The sequence below is a fragment of the Corvus brachyrhynchos genome, unplaced genomic scaffold, assembly GCF_000691975.1.
Source record: "Corvus brachyrhynchos isolate BGI_N302 unplaced genomic scaffold, ASM69197v1 scaffold115, whole genome shotgun sequence".
Taxonomy (NCBI): Eukaryota; Metazoa; Chordata; class Aves; order Passeriformes; family Corvidae; genus Corvus; species Corvus brachyrhynchos.
This window is the reverse complement of record NW_008239553.1, coordinates 7,536,975-7,553,143: the sequence shown is the minus strand read 5'-3', so window position 1 is coordinate 7,553,143 and position 16,169 is coordinate 7,536,975.

Sequence of the window (16,169 nt, the reverse complement as noted above, 5' to 3'; positions counted from 1 at the left end):
CAGCCAGCAATGTGCTCTCCGTTAGGCTTGGCTCTGCAGCAGCCTGTGGGGAAGTGGAAAAGACAGGGGAACAGGGGACAGAGGCCGCTTTGCTACAGGGATGCTTCAGGCAAGGTACTGCAAGAGGGCACATGGGAAACCTGTCTCCCCCTGGGTACTCTGAGCACTGTTATCTGCATCTCTGCCGCTCACTGGGGCTCCACACCCCGCTGGTGTGGGCTGTGCCATATCCAGCACTGGAGCTGGCTTTGCTGATGTGCACTGGGGGATGCCTGCCTGGTGGACAGTCTTGCCAAAGAGATTCAAGTGGCTGGCGAAGCCACAGGGGGGGGGGGCCATCTGTGGCAGGCATGTGCATGCCCAGCAGGGAGGGGCGGGGGATCTGCAGCCCCCCTTTTCGCCCCCTCTCCTCCCACCTGTTCTAGAATCGTGCTTGGAGGTACCGCAGGCCCTGGGGGGATGTTGCAGCACCCTGTCCCCAAACGACTCATTGACGCAAAGGGAAGATATTACTCAGGCAACACGTGAGAGTGGGAGAAGAAGGAGGCGATGCAGGCCAGGAGCAAGGGGTGTAAGCAGAAATGAGAGGGGAGCCCAGGGCTGTCAAGGCAGAAATTTGGCCTCTCAGAGCTGGGGAGTGGCTGCAGACCTGTCTGGCTGAAGGCTCAGCAGGATAGAGGGTCACAGCACAGCCAGATGTGGTCCAGGTCTTGCTGCCTGTGGCCCCAGATCTTGCCTGGGGCCACCCTGCCAAGCTGCTAGAGCAGGGATGCTTTGGGTTAGCCTGGACTTGCCAGACCATAGGGTTCACAGCGCAGTCCAAGGTTGCTCTGCCACTGTGGAGGAACTGGGAGCTGTGGCCACAGGAGCTAATGGTTGCAAATGAATTGGAGAGAAACAGGTTAGTTGCTGTGGTTTGTCTGCAGCGACAATGAGATGAACAAGGCTGTCACGGGGTGCCCAGAAGACGGGCAGCAGCCAGTGACCACCTGTGCCATCCTCCCTGCTGTGTGTCATGGGCTGGGCTGCTCTGGAGATGGATGCTCCTGAAGTGTCCCATCCAGCAGGGATGCACCACTGCCCAGGGAAGGCTGTCACCAGCATGAGGAACCCTGCCCCGTAAGGGGACCAGAAAACAGATGTAGCTGCCCTGTGCTGTGTGCTGCAGAGATCAAAGCCACCCTAATCACAGGTGTTCCTTTCAGCTGAGCCACAATGCTGCCCACTGAACTGTAGGGGAATGGTTCAGGCAAGGGCTTTAGGAGAAATGGTTCAAAAAAACAGCCAGTGTCACTGATGTGGGATGTGAGGGCCAAGGGTGAGGGCAGAGCCCCTCCACTGTGTAAGAAAGGGGCTTGCAGACATTGCATGGCCCAGAGATGCTCTTTCAGGAGGGGCACCAAACACCTGCAGGAGTACAAACATCTCCTCTGGCCCTGCCTGTGGCCCCACAGGTCTCCTCTGACCGCCAGGGGCTCAGGGACCCCAAAGGCAGAACCTCACTGCATCCCATAGTGGGGCAGCCGGCAGGGAGAAGGGAGGAGCTGGATGCAGCTGTTATGGCAACAGAAGTCCTCAAGATAGGGATGGGAAAAGGCACTCTTTAAAGCATGTTTCCATGGCAACAAGCATCTTCAAAGGCCTCTATAAAAACAGAATTTAAAAAAAAAAAAGGTTTCCATCGAGGTGGGGACTTCTGTGAGCTGAGCTGCCCCAGGTGCTTTGAGAGTTAAATGAAGAGCCTGGGACTTCCTGGGAGGGGACAGGGCCAGCCCTACAAGGCAAAAGGGGTGGGGGCAGAATTTTGCAGCCTGGGGGCTGTGTCATGCCTTCTTCCTCCCCCTCATGTTTGCTGGTTTTTTGCTAGGTGGGCCTTTGCCCCATAAGATGGCCAAGTCTGGCAAAGATGGCAGGAAACGAATAGCCTGGAAGAAGCTGAGGGACAAAGAAATGCCTATGCTCTTGCTCTGGCTCTTCCAGCCTTACTTTCCCTTTTTTTCCACAAAATCCCTGCTGCAAGAGCTTGTGAGCTCCACACCTCCCAGGGATGGAAGGCTGTAGATAGAGAGCTCTGGGTCAACACTGCAGCTGGGAGCATGCAGAGTGACTGCCTGCATGGATGGCGACATGGCAGCATGGCCATGGCTGATGTGACAGCAAAAGGCCAGCTGTCCTTGTGGGGCATGGCATGGCATGGCATGGCATGGCATGGTGTGGATCCGGCGTGGTCAGGCACCATGTCCATCCTGCACAATTCTGAACTTGTTTTGTGCCATGTGTGCTCTGGCGCTACAGGAACTCTGCAAGGATGGACAAAAAGGTTTTTCTTTCTTCTTAGCACCCACTTCTGATAGAGAAATACCAGCCATTCCTGGAAGGGCACAAGCTCCTGACAAAATTGTAGTCAGCCCTGGCCCTGGCTACACTGTGTGCTGGGGGTATATGTTACCTCAACTGGGCCCCACAGCAAATGCTTTCAGAAGGGGACTTCAGCCTGCTTTGTGTTCTTTCCCCCTTCTCTTCAAAGGCAAATTTGCCCCAGCTTTCTCCATTGTGTGACCACAAGCCTTGGGCTCACTTTCCTCATTCTGTGGGGTTGCTGCCGGGTCTGCAGCCAGTACTGGCAGGGATGAGACACCTGGCACACAGTGCTGCGAGCAGAAATGGGTGTCCATGGGTTGGCTTTAGAGTCATGAACCTCACTAGTTGGGGCTGACCTGCAGCCCCTTTCTCTGCTTTTACCACTGCCCTCACACACCCATTACCAGGGACTCTAGGCACCTCTGTGGCTGTCCCACCCTAAAAACAAAGCCTCCCTTTGCTTGCTCAGCAATGGTGAGCACTAACTTTACTTTGGGATGGGGGGCAGAGGGGTGGTGGGTAGGAGAAGTGCCCTGATGCTGAACAGGTGTTGGCTGGATGAGCTTTTTGAGACTGTGGAAGACCATGGGGGCTCCAAATCTTTAAGAGTTGTTCAATAAAACAGATGAAAAGACACATCCCAGATGGCCTATGCTTCCTAGATCTCTTCAGTGTGGGATGCACTCACTTTTAGCTGATATAATGTAATGTGTGGTCATTCTTTAAAGAAAAGAGCTTGCAATTAAAAGGAGGGATAATAGCTGTCAGAGTCCTGGCCCTGCAGCTGTCACTGGTTTTCTATCAGTGTACTCCCTGAGAGGTTATTGACTTCCCTGAGAGGAGATCGACCACCCTACAGTGCCTGGCTCCACATCAGGAGAAGATTGTCCAGCCCCTTCTCTGCAGAAATCTGGACTTCCATGCCTCATTTTAACACTGCTGCTTAGCTTGTTGACTAAGAAACTCTACACTCAAATTATCCTGATGCAGAATAATGCTCCTAATCTTTCAGTAACCCCTTAGGATGCTGGAGAACAAGCTCTTTTCCAAACCCATTCTCTACAATCACATACATCCACTCCTTTTTGCCTGGTGCAATCGTCCTGCCCGTGCTCTGGTCTCCACTTTTACCAATAGATTTTGAGATGTAACATTATCTGAAGAGTACTTTGAGAGGCTTTTTTGTCTGCCACAGCACAATATTGTGCAGGAGAGTTTGGCCTCACCCAGTGCAACAGGCTAGAGGCATATTGAAAAGGACAAGCAATAAAACAGGAGTGCATTAAAGGGCTTCCTTCAAATGCGTAAGTGAGCAAGATTCTACACAACCAAAAAGGTGCAGCTTAAAGAACTGTCAGAGCTGGCTGGATACAGCAGAGCTGCATGGCAGAGCATTTTCCTAGCTTGGAGGAGGCAGGAGGGGAGCAGCCCAGAGCACAGCATTGACTGCCCAGGAGACCCCTGTGCTGCTGCAAGGGCAGGAGGCACCACAGCTGCACTCCAGCTACTGTTAACTCCCACCAGCAGCTCCAGGTAATAACACCAGGGTAAACCACTCACTTCAGTTACATTTATCAGGCAATCAGAGTCACATCAGCAGCCCCCCAAGCACAAAATGAGATATGAGAACCCATGTGCTAGGGAATGTGGAGCTCAGCACGGGGTGTGTAACAAAGGGCATGGCTAGTGATGCTGGGGGGATCAGGCTGATGCCATTCCAAGTGTGCTGGGAAGCACAGGCAGCGGATGAGCTGGGGACAAGACGCACACCAACAGACCTCACTCCTCAGCCTGTCAGCCCCCAGGCACCTGCATCAGGACCAGTTAATGTGGGACATGTTGTGGGACTGGCTGTGCCCGTGAGATGATTCCCCTCCAGCCTTTGGTACTTGTATTTCCTCTAGCCCACCTGCCCCGCTAGCAGGGGATCCTGGGGATCAGACAGAGCTGGAGTGGGGCAGAAGTTATGTGAGTGCTTGTGTTCAGTGAGCTCTTGGGAATTATTCTTATACCCTTTTTATACCCTTTGGTGAATAAGTGGAAGCAAGGAAGGGGTGCCTGCCTTTTGGTTCTTACTATATGGACCCACACAGAACAGGGCAGCAGGGAGGCAATGCCACAAGATGCATTTCTGTCATCAGAATACAAGCTGCTGCAAGGAGCCCTGCAGCTCCTCGGTTATGTTACAGTAGCCAATAGCTCCTCTGTGAGGCGTAAACTGGCCCTTCTATGCTTTAATCCATGGAATAATTTTCAGGCTGCAACTTGCTGTGCATTGGAGCACTGTCAGCAGCCCTCTTGCTGCTCATATCCTGCGTGCTTGATACACAGAGAAAGATAAAAGAGATTGTTTTGGTTTCGCCACAGCAGGAGCACTGAGCTACCTTCCTGGCCCCATGCCCAGCCTGAGCCTGCTTCTCAGCCTCACAAAGGCTTCTCCTCTTCAGCTGCATTTACCATTCCATTTACACAGAATCACAGAAGATGCTGAGTTGGAAGGGACCCACAAGGATGACCAAGTCCAACTCCTGGCCCTGCACGGGGTCATCCCCAGAAGTCACACCATGTGCCCAAGTGTATTGTCCAAACACCTCTTGAACTCATTCGGGCTTGGTGTTGTGACCAGTTCTCTGGGGACCCTGTTCCAGTGCCCAACCACCCTCTGGGTGAAAAACTTTTTCCAAATATGGAACCTAAACTTCCCCTAACACAGCTTCAGGCCATCCCCTTTGGTCCTGTCACTGGTCACCAGAGAGAAGAGATCAATGTCTGCCCCTCCTTTTCCCCTCATGAGGAAGCTGCAGACTGCAATGATGTGTCCCCTCAGTCTCCTCCAGGCTGAACAGACCAAGTGACCTCAGCCGCTCCTCATATGACTTCCCCTCCAGGCCCTTCACCATCTTCATTGCCCTCCTTTGGACAATCTATAATAGTGTCTTTTTTATATTGTGGCACCCAAAGCCGCACCCAGGACTGCAGGTGAGGCTGCCCCAGCGCAGAGCAGAGCGGGACAATCCCCTCCCTTGCCCGGCTGGTGATGCTGTGCCTGATGCCCCCCAGGACACGCTTGGCCCTCCTGGGTGCCAGGGCACTGCTGACTCATAATCCACTTTCTGTCAACCAGGACCCCCATGTCCCTTTCCTGTGGCTCTGCTCTCCAGCCTTTTGTTCCCCAGTCTGTCCACAAATCCAGGGTTGCCCCATCCCAGGTGCAGAATCCGGCACTTTGCCTTGTTAAACTTCAAATGATTGGTGAATGCCCAGCCCTCTGATTTGTCAAGGTCTCCTGCAGGGCCTCCCTGCCTTTGAGGGAGCCAGCAGTTCCTCCCAGTTTTTTTTATTATCTGAGAACTTACTTAGTATCCTTTGCACTCCAGTGCCCAAGTCATTTATGAAGATGCTGAAGAGCACAGGGCCAAGGATGGAACCCTGTGGAACCCCAGTAGTGACAGGTCACCAGTCTGATGTCACCCCTTTCACTGTAACCCTTTGTGCCTGATCCATGAGCCAGTTGCTCACCCATCCCATGACGTGTTTATCCAGCTGTGGGCTGGACATTTTGTCCAGAAGGACCCTGTGAGAGACAGTATCAAAAGCTTCACTGAAATCCCAAAAGATTACATCAGCTGGCTTCCCTTGATCAACCAGGTGGGTTGCCTTGCCATAAAAGGAAATCAGGTTTGGTAAGCAGGACTTTCCTCTCATGAAGCCCTGCTGGCTGAGGCCAGTGACTGCAGTGTCTTTCAGTTGCCTTTCAATGCCTCCCAGCATAATTTTCTCCGTAACTTTACCAGGCCCTGGTGAGATTGACAGGCCTGTAGTTTCTGGGGTTCTTCTTGGCCTTCTTGAAAATCGGGATAACATTCACCAGCTCCCAGACAGCTCGGACCTCTCTGGATTCCCAAGACTACTCAAAAATCATCGAGAGAGGTTTTGCAATGACATCAGCAGCTCATTGAGGATTCTTGGATGAATCCCATCAGGCCCCATAGATTTGTAGGGATCCAGCTGGAGAAATTTCAGGATCAATTGGGAGCCGATCATTCTCGCAGTCACGGTCCTCCAGCTCAGGGCTCTGAGACCCCCTTCAACCCTCATTTGTGTTGAAGATGGAGGCAAAGAATGCATTAAACACAGCTGGATATTCAGAAGCAGCTCCTGGCTGTGGGCAGCCCTCACTTGCTTTCCTGCTGCTCCAAGAAGTTTGGGAGGTCAGGGCTCCTTGCCCCATTTCCTCCCATTCAGTCATGAGTGCTGGACTCACGTGGGTCCTTCAATCTTCTTATTAATACTCTGGATGGGAGAATGTTCAACATCATGCCAATGGGAGCCAGAGGTTAAAAAGAACAAATATAATGTCATGAAAATTCTCCTGTGCAGCCAGCTGGAATGGCAGGGGAGGAGGCAGCTGGACAGAACTTTGCTGTCAGCCTCCACTCTGCCCTGGGTTCCTCTGACCAGGACTTTTTCTTGACTTGGGGTAGTGCCTCCTCAGTACCAAGGTCTCAAGTGACAGGGAGGGTGAGGATTTCAACTTAATAGTTTTGGAGGACAGAGCTCCCATTTGATCCCCTGTGCCCATGCCAGCTCCTGTCTCCCCTCAATTGCTCACGGGTCCTTCAGGTGCAACAGAACTGGCTGCCGGCTTTAAAGCATCCACTCCTGCATTTGCAGTGTGGTCTTCATGCTATACATATTCATTAAATAATAGCCAAGGCCCAGTGTATTCCCAGCCAAGCTTGACCTAAATTCAACAGCAAGGTTTATTCCGCAGCCTGAATTGCAATGGGTGAGGGAGTCTGCAGCGGCTGGAGGGAAAAAACAAACCTTGAAAGGGAGAAACTTGGATTGAATTAAATCTGAATCAAAACACAGCCATCTCCTCTGTGTTTCTTTAATTGGACATTCAAAATCAGTTTATTGTTCCCAGCTCTGTCATTTTTAGTTTCCAATGTGCTGCAGGATTTGCAATCTCAAATGGCTGTAATTGTTGTGCAGGGAAATTTTAACTGCTGTGGCTGCTAGATTGAGCAAGGGCTGTGGTGTAGCTCAGATGATGGTTTACTAGGTTTCAGAGTTAGCCCTGTGCAGAAGGTTATGCCTCTGAGAGGCATTACTGGTGCATTCTTTCATCACCTGTGGAAGGTATTCACTGGGCTGATTTATTTTGTGTTACTGCCATGACATTCAGGCCTAAAGGGCATAAGGAGGTAGCTTCAACAAACTCTCTTCTCAAGGAACAAGAAAATAGTCAGGGCTTAATAATGACAAGATAAACAGGTCTTACTCACGTGCCTTTAACCACCATAACCCCAGGAGGGTTAGAGCAATGATATGCTTAATCCTGGCCTGCTTGGCCAACTCTTAACTCTGTTAGTCAGCTCCCTGGAGGAGGAACAAAGCTGCTCATGTATGTACAGCTCTAAGCTATTGGCTGTGCTCCAGGAAACGGTCCTCTCTGCTGCTGGAGAAGGATGCTCACCAAAGCTTTGCTTGTGCTCATTCAAACACAACCCCTGAAGAAATTAATGCTCAACAGATCCCACCTGAAATGTGCAGAGAAAGGAAAATGCCACTTTCCCCTGAAGAGTGGCATGGGCATACTGTTGGCTTCAGGTGTGTGCAGGAGCCAATGCTGGGAGCTTTCTGCTAATGCCTTGTGCTCCTGAAGAAGCTCAGGCTCTGGCACCCTCTTTAGCAAGGCCTTGAGTCCACCTTCACCATCTCAGCCAGCTCAGCAGTGCTGGAAGAGACTGGGAACAGAGCTGGATGGAGATGCCTTAGCTGGCCCTCCCCAAAACCACATCAGAACAAACCAAGCACCTGAGGGAGCCAGGCAGGAATTTTCAGAGCCCCATGAGGGGCGGGCACTCTGCCCAACTGGCCAGCAAAGCAGATGCCACAACAGATCCACCTCTTACTGAAAAGCCAACTTCAGCCCAAGTGCAGAGAACAAAGTCAGAGCAAAGGAAAAGCAGAGTCCCCCTTTGGTTTCTCCACCTGACCTAGCCTTAAAAACTCAATTTGAAGGTGGCATTAGGGAAGTAAGACATAGTTTATCAGGAGTGACAGATACAATCTATAAATTAGCATGCTCAGCCTGGGAGTCAGGATGCAGAGATATCTATCACTTCCTTTCCAGCAGGCTGATGCGGGCACACAAATTTGGCCAGTTCCCCAGAGCATCATCCAGTCTCCAGCAGATCTGACGACCCAGAAGTGCTAGGGAGGCAGGTGGGGAAATTATGTAGGAGAGACCTGGAGAAGAACGGAGCTCCTGACTCCGCCTCGCCCTGTCCTCTGTGACCTGGGGACAAGAGCACCCTCAGCAAAGTGGGGTTCACGTCTCAGTCTGAAGTCCACCACATTTTTAAACACCGTCAAGGCATCTGAAATAGGATGAGTTGCAAAATGGCTGAAGTCCATTAGGGAAAAGCTGGCTATTTTAAGATACTTCTACATAGTCTGTATCCAAAAGAAAGGATAATGTATGGAAATAATATTTGCTTTTTAGGTACATAAACTACTGTCTCTGTGCTCAGTAAATCTGGAGTCTTAGCCCAGACCTGGGAGGTTCTGGGTAGCTTTTGATGATGCCTGGCGTGACTTTGATGTAAAAGACACAAAGACATTCACAATATTGTCATGAGGCGCTTGTCTCACTGAATCCCTTTTCTACGTAAAACCAGGGAAGCTGGCCCAAATGCTGGAACTGGGCTTGTCAGGATGCCCCAGCACAGCCTCACTCCCACCCCAGGTAGCTATGTCTCCGAATCAGCCAGTCCTGTGGGAAGGAATGGCTCTTGGGGTGGCTGAAGGGACCACTCCCTCCAAGGCACATGGAAACTAAATGATTAGGGGGCTCAGATGGTGCAGCCAGGAAGACTGTTAAAGGCCTCGTAAATAAGAGCCCATGTAGACAGCAGGTACTGTGGGGCTTTATAGGCCTATAAAACACCCTGATCTGCCACGAAGGCTGGAAGGGTTGGGTAGGAAATCTAATTTCACAGGATTTAAAGCAGGTGAGAGAGATATAAATGTGTGTTTTTAATAGTAATTAATGCTGCCATTCAGAAGCACTTAAGCACTGGGTTTGGAGAGTTTCCAAGGGCTTGCCTCATAAATCACAGCCCACTGCCTGCCTGCCCTGCTCCTAAGGGGCTGGGCTACTGCTCCCTCACCTGACCTGGCCATGGCAGCAGGGGCATTTCCAGCTCGAGGCAGAGAGCTCAGCGTCTCTGCAGCCAGGCTGCTCCCCAACCATCCTTTCAAACTGAGGGTCACCCTGGGATGCAGGCCACCTTCCCTCAAGGTTATCCCTCTTCTTCAGAGCCAGAGGGACAAAGCAGCAGCTTCTTCACACTTTTTTGCTGTGGGCTGACGGTTTTCACCCTGCCTTGTAGAGTCATTTCTGCTGCACAGGCAGTCAGGTCCCAGCCAGCTCCTGCCTGGCATGTGTGGAAAACAGAGGCTACTGCAGCCCACGGGGATGAGGTGGATAATGGGGAGTGCACGGGAAACATACAGGAACTGGGCAATGTATTTAATCCGTGATGTTTTGTGTCACGCTGCAATTTCTAATTTGTCACCTAGGCCTTTAAGGCCTGATTCCATACCCTTCTTGGGTGGTGACAGAGGCCAGCATGGGCAGCTGGCGATGTGCCCCATGCCTTATCATCCCCATGCATCCCAGAAAACAGTCGGAGAGCTCTCAGCCCTTGCTGCATTGTGTGCACCCACTCCTGCCTCCCACGGCTGCAGGCGGGCAGCAAAGTAGGACAGCATGACCAGGGTCCCCCTCCACCCCAGCCCCAGCGCTGCCCCAGCCTCGCCCAGTCCTGCCCACCTGCACCCCAGTGCAGCTCCAGGCTTGTCCCACCCTTGCCTGGGAAGGCTCCAACCGTGGGCCAGCCCTGCCCTCTAGTGTCACTTCTGCCACAGCCACTCCTTGTAATCCAGATCATTCCCGCAGCACCGCTGGTAAAGATGCTCAGTCGGGACTTAGGTGTGACTGTTTCAGGCAGAGCTTGGCTTTCACGCCAGGGGAGCAGGAAAGGGGAAGGACTCAGGCTCAGATGTTTGCCAGATGATGATGTTGTAATTTGGGGTGGAAGGAACCTTCACCTTCAGTCCCTGCCCATAGTCAAAGTAGGTACCCACCATTTCTGCAGTCCAGGAAAAATCCTAAGGAAGCCAGGAGGGAACAAGACAACCAGTAGAAACCTTCATTAACTATTTCTTATGCATTTCCATTTATGCACAGCGAGACTCTCCCAGCTGCGGATCCAGCATGCCCCAGATGCAGAGAGAGTCTGAGATGCAGTCAATTTTATTAGCTGATGGGACACCTGCACTGCTTCCAGAAATAGCTCAGGTTTGCAAAGACAAGGGCTGCTTTGATACGGTAGAGCCCTTGCAGAGGTCCTGTTGGACCCCACTGCCTCTCTACAGAGCTGAGTCAGCATGACTGCTCCAGGGACCTGGCAGCAGACGTCCAGAGATGGAAGAGCCCAGGCGGCGCTGGTTTAGATCCAGCTTCCAAGCTAGATTGGATCCAGCTGGGAGTCAGCCCCTTCTGGGCTGAGCTCCAGCAGGTTCTGTATGAGTGCCCCATGTTTTAGGGTCCAGGAAGGTGTCTGAGCTGGGTGCAGCTGGATCCAAGCACTTCCCAGCTAGTGTCACCAGGCTCCTGGAGGATAGCATATGGGGAAGGCACCAAAGCATCTTTGCAGCAGCTGTCCAGGCCAACAAAGCTGGCACAGAACCACAGCTAAAAAATCCACCTAGACCGAAACTGTTCCAATTCCGCAGTGACACCAGGCCTCCTCTGCACTGGACTCCCCTGGTGGTCCCTGTTTTTCCACAATGAGACTGCAGCAATATCTATTATCCTGCACGATGGAGAGCTACAGCAGCACAACCCTGCCAAGGCCATTTCTCCTATGAAGTGGGGGAGTCTGGAAAGAAGCTGTACTGTAATGGGAAACACGTGCTAGAAATGGGTTGAGGACAATACTAAGAGATTTACTCAGTTGTCTCCCCTGATCCATGTTTACTACCCTAGCAGAGAGAGACCTGATTCAGCTAATCTGATCTGATAAATCAGATTTTGCATTGGCCTTCTTCTCCTATATTGATTATCAGCAAATAATGGTATGACATACCATTATTTGCTGATAATCAATATAGGAGAAGACATATAGCAAATAATGGTATGACAGCTGAGACCTATTGTCACCAGGCAATATCTGCAGTTCAAACTTGAAACCTTGAAAGCTCAAGCTAATTTTGATGAGATACACAGCAAACAAGAGGAATCACTGGTAGGTGAAGTAATATCCCTGTCACAATAAAGTAATACTCCTGCCATGCCAGATGAACCCTCCTGGGTTGTTGGTCCCTGCTTGGACACTATGGCACCATACTGTCTGTACATAATCTGAGCATATTCACACACATATATATGTGCAGATATAAATGTACTTAAATGTTTGTATATATGTGTGTGTTGATACATATATGGATCTGGATTGATACCTTTGACTTGTAAGCTCCACACTTCATAAATGTCAGCATCAAGGATGTTTGTATTAATGGGAAGTCAGATACCTATGCTTGTAAGGAACAATAAATTCTTAAATACACTGGAATGACCTCACTGCTGAGTGGATTTTTTTCCCATGTCCCATTCTAGGTAGTGGAATGAGTCCTATTTCTAACCCCAAACCCAGAAACAAAACTGGCAATGTTTTCTGCTGCTTTGTTTGCTCTTCTACATGACTTACAGAGGGCCTGTTCCTACAATGACACACCGGTCGATATGTCCAGGTCTCCTGTGTGGCCAGGAAATGCAATCTGCTCTGTCTCACCACCGGTTCGACGTACACCCTGAGCCCATCGCTGTTTTATCAGCCACACTGCTGGCTATCAGCTGATTTGCATGCTTTCAAGTAGGTCACCTAATTTTAGTGGGAAGGGGAGAGCTCTCCCCTCGGAGGAGCAGCTCCTCTCATAGTTAAAAAGGTTTTCTGATCACATAGGAAAGAACTAAATAAGATGCAGGAGTGTATGTATGTATGTATGTATGTGTGCATGCCAACAGCAGGCAGGCATGCCAGACACCAGCAGCAGTGCAGGCACCTCACAAGATATGGGAGAAAGGACACTACCAGCCAGATTTCCCCCCATGAAGAACCCGCCAAAGCTGCTTATTTTCCAGCCTCAGACCTCCATTAGTGATAACTGTTTATTTTGTAAGCACTCAGGCAACATGAAGCAGCACACTCCTAAACCAGGAATAATCCTGTGCAGGCTCCTCACAATATGTGCTACCATGTTAATATACAACCAAGCAGCAGGGCAGGAAAATACTGAGGTCTCATCTGCATAAAGAAGTGAATCTTTGCTGCTGTAGCATAATAAACATGTTCTGTAAGGAAGTTTAAATCATTTATCATCTCCAAAAACAAGGCTAGAAGGTAACTTTGTCTGCCTGTAACTGCTTGCTTGTAAAAAAACATCAGTAAAGCTGTAACAAGATCCAGAGGTTGAAAACTTGAACCAGACAATGCCAAGCATGAAAAGGAGTGTGCATTATTTAGTGGGAAAGAACCAGCCGTCAGAATAACATTGCTAGTGCCCTATTGAATTCAGTCTCTGGGAGTATTTTTAATCAAAATTGATTTTTTTTTCTCACAGAAGATCAGGTTTAATTCAAGTAAGATTTAATTCAGGGAACCCTAAGACTGATGTTGTGCAGGAGGCCAGGCTACATTGTCTAAACATCCTATATTAGTATTATAACCTACTTATTCCTACCTTTACTCTGACATTTTTAAATCACCTATGACTTTAAACCACCTTCCCCTCAAAGCAAAGCATCCTTGTGAGGCAGGTAGGCAGGCACAGCTATGGCAGAGTAATTCTGCTGGTCAGTTTTTGCACCTGGGAAAGCCTTTATTCAAAGCACTTGTCAAAACCATTGCCATGCTGTAGACAAGCTCTGCCTAGAGAGATTGACCAGCACAACTATCACAACTACCTGATTATTCGAGAACAAATCACTTTTATTTTGGAATACACTGTCAGTACCAGGGAGTTATATTGGCAGAGGTGAGGGAGTTATACTGATCAATTTTCCCATGCAGACGTGCCATACATGTGTGATAGGGCTGTAGAATAATCCCCCAGGAGAAGCAATGAGGATTTTATTGATTGGGATATTTCAAACTTCTGCAGGCCAAAGCAATCTTCTGTGCACTGAATGAATGGACAAGATGCAACTGAAGGCTGGGGTTTTTGCCTTCTCCAGCTCCTGGGTTTAGTTTACAGAAGGCACTTTGAACAGCACGAGCAAGTGGCAGAGAGGGGAAAAAATCACTTATATCTGACTCTGATTCTGCCAGAGGCACTGTCATTCTTGCAACATTAGTGGTAGGAGAGGTCAAGTTCCTTGAAATTCAAGACAAATATGTGATGCTGAAGCCACAGGTATGTGTAACAGGCCGTGAGGACCTATGGAACCGAGTGTGCCACACCCAGACTGCTTTCTGTTTTTTTTCCCGACTGACACCATTTATGAGAGGAGTGCTGGGCCAGGCACTGGAAGAAGGTGGATGGGAAGGAGCACAGGATATGAAGTAACGAGTAAGTAAGTGATCCGGCACTTCTAGCAGCAGGATCAAAGCATGGCTGGGCTACAGGGAACACTGTCTGGTCATTTCAATAGCAGCTTTCCCTGCTCTAATGCCAGCCCCTCTGCAGGCCACAGTCTCTGCTGTTTCCACAGCAGGAGCTGCAGGCCTGCATCCATGGGATGTCACACCCCATGTGAGCTCAGGCAAGCTCCATGCATGGGGTCATTCTCCCGGCTGTGCAGGCAGAGCAAGGAGGTGGGTGAGGTGAGCAGGCAAAACTCACTTGGGGTTGCAAGGGCTCTACCAGGCACCTATCACAAGGTGCAGGGGTGAGAGATGGTGCTCAGAACACAACCCAGAACACTCCATCAGCCTGCAGGGCACTTTCGTAGTCCAAAGAAAGCATACCAGCACCAACTTTCTCTGTACAGAGGGAACGTGATTCCCATCAGCACTCAGATGCTGCTTAGAAGGCAAGGGTTGTGAGGAAAGGCAGCATCATTTACTAAACCAACTCATGCACCTGGGAGAAAAAACAATCAAGTGTGACTTCAGAGATTTGAGAAAAGCACGTTATGCCTGAAACATTTTCCAGCTGTACCAACTGGTCTAATTAAGTACATCACTTGTCTCCCATGACCTCTACTATGCTTCTGTCCTTCCCAACTGTAAGAGCAGCAAAGACTGCGGGGGGCAATTAATGCTGCTGGCTTTGCCTCCAAAATCCTCTTAATTATGCCCTGTGCAAATTGCTGGGCCCCAGGACATTGCAGACCAGACACTTTGCAGCAGTCTCAGCTGAAATAAGAAGCAGGAGGTCATACTGACCAATGTTTGACAGACATTGCTGCCTCCCCCACCACATGGAATCTGGCATTAATTTTAATTTATTTCATTCTGTCCAGCGGTTTGAATTCACAACATGCTAGAGTTTGGTATTGAAAGGCTTCTTTGTTATTGTCTTGGGGTGACTTTATGATGTGTATCCCATATTGCTGCCCTATGCCCAGAAATTAATTTTTGTGCCTTTCTATGCCTCTAAACTGAGCCTGAGAGGGGGAAGGAAAAACTGAGCAAAACTTTTTCAAAGCAGTTTGCAGCTTGTTCAAGGTCACACAGAGATAGCATTTTTTTTTTTCCCAGCTGTGGCAGGGGAGCGAGGAAGCACCCGGCTTGCTGCCCCCAGGTCAGTTTTTGGCCAGTTGTTCAGCTTCTTTTTCTCCGGAGAGAGACATAGGGTTGAATTTTTTTCCCTTCCCTGGAATTTTGTATTTTGTCCCTTTTCCACTGGACTGCTTCAATATCAGAGCACATCAGGAGGACTTTCCACTGAGCACAAAGGGCCTGGCCCTGGGCCAAGCCCCAGCTCCGAGGAGACCAAAGGGAGGACTCAAACACTTTCCCAGGTTTTTTCTCCACAGCGAGAGATTTTGCTATTTAGCATTATTTTCCTTTTCCCGTGTGTTTGTTAAATAAATAGGTTTTATCTCTTTCACTTTCCTTTGAGGAAAATTTATTTTCCCCAAACCTGGTGGGGGAGGGGTGGTGACCTGCCTTCTCTCAGAGGATATATTTCTAAATTTGGCCAAACCGGATCAGTTATAAAGCACCATTAAAAGAACATGGGATGTTTTGGCATGTGAGCATGGGCAAATGGGTGTTTTATAACTGGAATGATGATGTGGGACTGTGGGATAACTGCTTTAGCATGAGAATGTGTGCAGCCTATCCTAACACCCAGGCTATTTTGAAAGCAGTTAGCCCCTGTATTGCTTGCAATGTAGCGGGGTAGTGCACAGGCTGCATCTCAGTACTGGAGAGACATCCTCCTGGTTAGATATCAAAGTTATTGATGCAGGAATGGGAACTAGGTAGCAAACTCTTACCCATGCTGTCCTTGCTTGCACATGTCACCATGCCTACTTCATTTAGGTCATATTGGGAAGGTTTGATTTACCTCCACAGAAGTGCGAACCTGTTTTCTGTACAGAAGGCTTAGGCAGCAGAGCGCACTGTGCTTTTGATGGGATGTGGGCAAAATCCATGCTAGGAAACCAGTGCATGTCAAACACCCAGATCCCACTTGCTCCAACCAGCACAAAAAGGATGCTGACATGAGCCAGCAGAGTAGTGTTGTTCCTGACACAAGGACCGCTACCAGTCCCCTCCTGC